Source organism: Echinops telfairi, unplaced genomic scaffold (genome assembly GCF_000313985.2).
Source record: "Echinops telfairi isolate 266 unplaced genomic scaffold, ASM31398v2 ScPeMD7_7469;HRSCAF=8507_0, whole genome shotgun sequence".
Classification (NCBI taxonomy): domain Eukaryota; kingdom Metazoa; phylum Chordata; class Mammalia; order Afrosoricida; family Tenrecidae; genus Echinops; species Echinops telfairi.
In genome coordinates this window covers 53,396,330-53,402,855 of record NW_022111372.1, presented here as the reverse complement: position 1 = coordinate 53,402,855, position 6,526 = coordinate 53,396,330, and the positions used below count along the sequence as shown (strand labels likewise).

At 49.9% G+C, this 6,526-nt stretch overlaps 1 non-coding gene across 1 annotated transcript; it reads left to right on the top strand.

Annotated features, from left to right (window-relative positions):
• Positions 1-1,970: 1,970 nt before the first annotated feature.
• Positions 1,971-2,086, top strand: LOC115873576. Its single transcript, XR_004048475.1, has one exon. It is a non-coding gene; the product is annotated as a U5 spliceosomal RNA (small nuclear RNA).
• Positions 2,087-6,526: the final 4,440 nt, after the last annotated feature.

Sequence of the window (6,526 nt, the reverse complement as noted above, 5' to 3'; positions counted from 1 at the left end):
AGAGAGAGAGAGAGAGAGAGAGAGAGAGAGAGAGAGAGAAGATCCTAGAAAACTCTACAAGGCAGTTCCACTCGGTCCTCGTGGGTGGCTCTGAATTGGAACTGGCTCAAGTGGCTTGTTCTCTTTTGCTTTGCTTTCTAACGCTGTGTGTGTGTGTGTGTGAGGCCAGATGCTCTTCATCAGCTTCACCCACTGTATCTCCACAGACCGAGGGAGGGCGGGCAGCCCGGAGAACCCGGCTGCCTCCCATGGAGGAGGAGCTGAAAGAGATTTATAACCATCGCCCCTCCTCTCACTAAATGTTGTTGTGTTGAGGATCACGGTGAGTGTACACAAAAATGTTACGTTGAATACAAGGGATTGCAAATTTTATTACAATAAGTATTTTACAGCTTTATCAATGCCAGTTTCTAATCCACTAAATAGTGCTGAGTGTAGCTGGCATAAACAACAGTTACTAGTAAACACAGCAAAATAATGAATGCTAATATTGTCTTGGAAGAAACAAGCCCAGCATGTTCCTTAGAGGCAAGGAGGGTGAGACTTTGTCTCCTGTACTATGGACAGGTCAGGGGAGACCGGTTCCTGGAAGGACCTCTTGCTTGGTCAAGTGGAGGGTCAGGGAGAGAGAGGAAGGTGGATTGACACAGCGACAGCAGCAATGGGCTCAAACCTAACAGCAATTGGGAAGATGCAACAGGCCCGGGCCGTGGGTTGTACTTATGCCAGGGTCACAGTGGGTTGGAGCAGACTTGATGGCATCTAACAAGGACCATCAATAAAACATAAATGCACCTATGTGGAAAATACAAAGTGAGATTGCTTTGAAAAATGTTTTCGTAATATGATGGGGGTCCTGAGACACACACCCCCATTTTAAGAATAGTTAGTGACTGAGGTTTCAAAGGACTGGAATTCCCCCTCGTCCCCCACCCCCTCAACCCAAATGCAGGGGACATTGACCCTTCCCAAGGGAAGCCTGGCTTTCTAATTGTGATGGCAGCCCTGGTCTCTCTATCCCCTGCTTCCAATCCCGCATGAGCATGAACGGCTCAGGGATGAGAGCCAAGTGGCCAGGCGAAAACTCAAGGAGCCCTGCTGGCTTAGCAGTCACGTGTCATTGCTAACCACAAGGTCAGCTGTTTGAACCCACCAGCAGGCACTCCCTGGGAGAAAGATGAGGCTTTCTACTCTCATCAAGAGTCCACCCCGAAGAGCCTGAAAAGAAAGGCTTGGTGATCTACTTTGGGGAGAAAAACAGTCACTGAAAATCTTAGGGTGCAAGGTCCTACTTTGTCACACACTGGGTCCCCCTGACTTGGAATTGTCTTGAGGACAACTGCTTCGGCTTCACTTTTCACTCAGAACTCATCCCCCGGAGCTGGGGCAATTCCGGAAACCACGCCGCTGACATCCAAGTGGGGGTGAATGTATGTTGGAGAGGCACCCCTCGGGTTCCAACCAGCAAACCTCCCATCTTTCCATTGAATTCCAGTGTCCTTTTTATCCAGCGCCGCTGTAACAAATACCACAAGGGGGCAGAGTTGATCCACAGGAATGTACTGTTCTCATGATTGGTGCTGTTGTAGGTGTTGTCAAGATAAAATGTTGCCGGAGCTGTGGTTGTAAAAACAAAGTCGGATTTGCAGGTTCGACAAGGCTCAGGTCTAGATCCCTGAAACTGGTCTCCGCTCTGCCCCCTAGGGGTGCCCCCAGCTCCGTAACTATTTCCGGAAACTGGAGGGTGATGACGCTAACTATATTTACATATCCACAATGCATTGCACAGAGGCCAAAGTTTCCACTTTAAAACAATTAAAGTCTCCGCTCCTTGTGACCCCAAGATGAGAATACTCTCATGGAATTGTACAAGAAAAAGGGAGATGCCGCCGGTTCTTGCTCCTTGCAGTCACCATTAGTGTATTAGGTGTATCAGTTACCCCAGTGATGAGCCGACCTAGCTCTTCCTTATACTCTGGTTTCTCTTCAGATCGTATAAATCTTTCGCCTTTTACTAAAGGTTTCCGTGGAGAGAAACGACTCTGAGTCATTAGCTAACTTTTTGAGACCTTGCTTGTGCAGGGTCTATTATGGTGTTATAAAAACAGATGAATTGTGTTACACTTTACTATTGTAAATGTGTTGGTTTTTATTTGCTATTTCTTGCTCAATGTGAAACTCTCTTAAGTATGTGGATCGTGTTAGTGTAAGCTGTGTTTTTGTCTTCTGAGATTTTCAGAGCTACTGTTACGGTGATAAAAGGAGCTTTAAGAATGCTTTTACTGTCAGGTGGGCTTGATTTAGAATTGCTGTGGGGTGCTTGAAGTGTTCTTATCCGATTGCTGTGTATGGTGGCATTGCCTAGCACGCAGTGCGAGAGGTGAGAGCTCATTGGGTGGGCACAGCTAGACCCAGGTGCTGCCTGCCCCAGCTAAGAAAGGTGCTATCAGGTAAACACATGTCAGCATCTGCAGAAACCAGAGAGGGAGCTGGAAAGGAGCATTCTCTGGATTCCCATTGTGAACCTGGCCCTTTCCATAGTCGTGCCAAATTTCACGGTTACCTTGTTCGCCTTTACATGGTGCAGGCCTTTTCCTGGGCCCAAAGGAGACACATCTGGGCACTGTGATGTGATGGAAGCTGATCATGCGTATCAGCGGGTGGGCAGACCCTGCCTCCAGAGGGACGCAAGAGTTTAGCTCCAGGTTCAGAAATGGTGGTTGGTGACTGACTCTGCTGGTGTAGTAATCGTGTACTTGTTGGGCTGATAACCACAAGGTCAGCAGTTTGAGCCCACCAGTGACACTTCCAGGGAAAGATTAGGATTTTTGCTCCCTTAAATATCTGCAGTCTCAGGAACTCAGAGGGGTCTGTCTTGCAGGGCTGCCATGAGTCCCAAGCAACTGGATGAGAGTGTGTTTGGAGGATTTTCTGGAGTTATTCTAAGGGCCCAGGCAGGTTGCTTGGCTTTTCTTGGCTTCTCTTTCTCACCAGTGCAGTGGAGTGGTTGTTGCTAGTTCCTGTGGAGACAGCCATAATGCATGAGGACCCCAGGGGGGCTGGGCACTGCACGTGGGGTCCACTCCCAGGACCCAGTGCAGATCAGAGTGTGGTGAACCGCAGGGTTTCCACTGACTGCTTTTTATAAGGATGGTAGGTCACCAGGCCCTTCTTTCTGGTGCATCCCAGCCTGGACGCTCCATGGAAACCTTCAGCACCATTACAACACGCAGGCCTTCCTGGACAGACGGTGAAGGAATAGAGCCCATCCTTCTCACCATAGTCAGCCTGGGCTTGAACCTGTAGTGGTGTCGTCACGAGGATGAAAGTCAGTAAGTAAACTCATGTAAATCTACATAGACGTAGCCCCTAGCACAATGCCCACCATCCCAGAGGCTGCTGTCTTTGTTCTTGGCCAACAATTGTTTGTCTTGCCTTTTCCTTTGCAAGCCAAGCCTGCCTGCCGTCACTGGAGTGGAAACTTCTAGTCAGCATCCTAAGTCTCTCTAGTCCCGTTCTGGATGAGGAGTCCAGAGGGAGTGTCTGCAGAGCTGGGAGCCCCTTTCTTTCTGGCCTTTGGACACAGAGCTGTGAATACAGGGTGTCAGAGGCAAGGCCAAACATCCAGTGACCATGAGGGGAAAGACCCCAAAAGTGGAGGAATTGAGCCAGGCCCTGCCGCTCCCCATCTGCTCGGGCCCCCTGGCTCCTGTGAATCCAGAGGCGGAGAGGGCCTGTGATGTGCCCAAGGAGGCAGGCCTTGCAGCAGGAACGCCAGGGCTGCAAAGCTCAGCGTAACCCTGGGAGGCGGCGTATTTCCACTCTAGCAGCTCATATGCTGGGAGCTGTGTGCAGCTGTGATGCTAGACAGGTTTCAGCAGAGCTTCCAGGCTAAGGCGGACAAGGAAGGCAGGCAGGCCTGGCAATCTCATATCCCCCCAAATCAGCCAATCAAAACCCTGTGGGTCTCATGGAGGCCTGAGGAAGGGTTTGTTTGTGCACGGGTCACAGAAGCTCGGTGGCTACAGGATGTGCCCAAAGCCACACCCTTAGCATGTGGCAGAGGGAGGGACCAGACTAAAGCAAGGATGCCATCCAGTGAATTCTGACGCACAGCGCCCTCTCGTGGCAGAGTACAACGGCTCCGCAGGGTGTCCTCGACTTGATTTGCGGCTGTCACCAGGCCTTTCTCCCGCGGAGCCAGCGTGGTTGTTCGGTGCCTGGAGTGGTTCTGACTCAGAGCAACCCTGTGTTCTACAGAACAAAACCCCGCCTGGTCCTATGCCAGCCTCGCAATTGTTTCTGTGTTGGAGCCTGTTGTTGCAGCCGGGTGTCAGTCCGTGGCCTCGAGGACCTTCCTGTCTGTCACTGCCCCTCCACTTTACTACGCATGAGGTCCTGCCCCAGGACAACACGGCCCAAGTACACGAGACAGGGTCTCGTCAGCCTCGTCTCTAAGGAGCATTCTGGCTGTACTTCTTCCAAGGACAGATTCGCTTGTTCCTTTGGTGGTCCGTGGAACTTTATTCAATGTTCTTCACAGCACATGGATCGAATGTGTTCTTCTTTGTCTTGAAGCCCTTGGGTGGGTTTGAGCTGACCACCTTTCCAGTCAGTCACGTGCTTAATGGATGCATCACCAGAGCGGATAAGCAGCAAGTTTTTATTTAGCGTAAGTATACTCAACATCTCCTGTCTAGGCTTAAAATTAAATTTAACCAGGTGTCTACATTTCTATTTGCCAAGGCTGGCAACCCTATGAGCTTGGGGCATTTCCCATCACACCGCGAAGTGAGCCTTGGTTCCCCCAGCATGCCAGCCACAGGGGGATTACCGGGACAAAATGGGCCACGAGGGAAGGGGTCTCAAAGGACCCACTGCTGTCCAGTCCATTTCTACTCACAGCGACCCTATAGGACAGGGTAGGCCTGCTCCACATGGGGAGCTTCTGAGGCTGCACATCTTCACAGAAGCAGACTGCCTTGCCGGTATCCCAAGAAGCAACCAGCGGTTGGATTTGAACTACCATACTTCAGTTACCAGCCCAACCCTTAACCCACTGCACCACCAGATGAACGAGGCTAGATAAGACTGCCTTTTCTCAAGCTAGAGAGGACAGGGCTGTGGAAGCATATGAACACCTACCCCAGCGTCACCTGGGGCAAGTGTCCAACAGCTCTGAACCCCACTGCTTCATCAGGACAGTGACGAGAATGCCAGTGTGCACAGAGCAGGGCGGCCAACTGCAGCTCTTAGTACACGGCTCTGAAGTGAAGTCGAAAACGCAAATCAAATATCCCAGTTGCATTAAAAGGATATTATTCAGAAAATGGTGACTTCATTTGCTTGTAAAAATGTGTTTGTGGCTCTAGAATAAATTTTTAATTTTTTTATAATTTTTTTTTAACAATTGTTTAATTGTTAAATTTTTAATTTTTGTGAGGGATTCCATCTCGGCCATTCCATCTCAAAAGTTCACCGCCCCCTGCTACAGAGTCAGGATGTCACTTTGAGAACCAAGTTGCACCTGGCCCAAATCATGGCATCTTCAGTCATCTCCCATGCGTGTGCAAGATGGACACAGGACAAGGAGGATGCCAGAATGGATGCATTCGAATGACGGTGCTGGTGAAGACGGTTGAAATATGGACCTCCAGAGGAACAACAGACAACCTGCCTGGGAGGGAATGCAGCCAGAAGGCTCCTTAGAGACAAGGATGGTGAGACTTTGTCTCATGTGCATTGGACATGTTGTCAGGAGGGACCAGTCCCTGGAGAAGGACATTGTGGCAGTTACAGAATCTCCTGTCAACTTGTGAAGGGGTGGAGTCTAGCCTGTCAATCAGGTCACAGCTGGATGACCTCATTTGGAGGCATGAAGGAGATAAATAGCTCGCTGGAAGTGGGACACAGACATTCTCTGTTTTGTCTTCCTGCTGACAGGACACCTGGAGCTATGCTAGTGCCCTGAGCAGGAGGAGCCACGTAGAGAGCCCTGCCAGCCAGTGCTGAGATGCTTCCACCACCACTGGATCCACGAGACTTTCCACCCACTAGCCTGTGATCTTCCTGCATTCAGCATCATTGCCTATGTTGCATAAGTCTGAAGAGGAATTTTTTTATTGGTATTGGACAGATGGGCTAATATCAGACTTATGAACTTGATCTGGACGGGGCTGGCTATGTTTTCTCAGTATTCAATCACTCTTGTCTACCAAGCTCTTTCTTACACACACACACACACACACACACACGCTTCTGGATTTGTTTCTCGAGTCCACCCAGACAAGCACAGACATAGTGCTTTGTAAAGGGAGGGGCCGTGTGAAAGAGGAAGACCTTCCATCAGAGGGATCAACACAGTTGCTGCACCAATAGCTCAACCATAAGAACAACGGTGTGTTTGGTGCCCAATGGGCCCATTGTTGTTGTGGCCCATTTGTTGATCAATGACATCTAACAAAAATAACTTGATAAAACCCCCAAACCTGAGGCCATCTGTGTAAAGTGCCGAACACAGTGCCTG